Genomic DNA, 350 nt, shown 5'->3' on the forward strand with positions numbered 1-350 from the left:
AACTCAGCCATACTCTGAAGAAATAAAACTAAACCAGAGGAGTTACTCATATTAGTGCAGATAATGACTTCTGTTACGAAGAATTCCACTTTTGTATGCAAATCCAGAAAAAAAAAGGAATTCAGGAAAAGGAATTTGATAACAGTAGTTGAAATGGAATACATTTTGGCCAAATTAGGCTTCTAGCATACACCCCAAAAATGTCAAAACTTGATGATTCTGGGAAATATGTGCACCAACATAGCTTCTAAAATTCTTCAGAATGTAGCAGTAATAAATAAATTCAGAACCAAGAAATCTGTTTTCAATTAATTAACAAAATGTTAATTAAATAGTTATTAATTAACAAA

The sequence above is a fragment of the Melozone crissalis genome, unplaced genomic scaffold, assembly GCF_028551555.1.
Source record: "Melozone crissalis strain CALT ecotype California unplaced genomic scaffold, PUWL_Pcris_2 ptg000013l_1, whole genome shotgun sequence".
Taxonomy (NCBI): domain Eukaryota; kingdom Metazoa; phylum Chordata; class Aves; order Passeriformes; family Passerellidae; genus Melozone; species Melozone crissalis.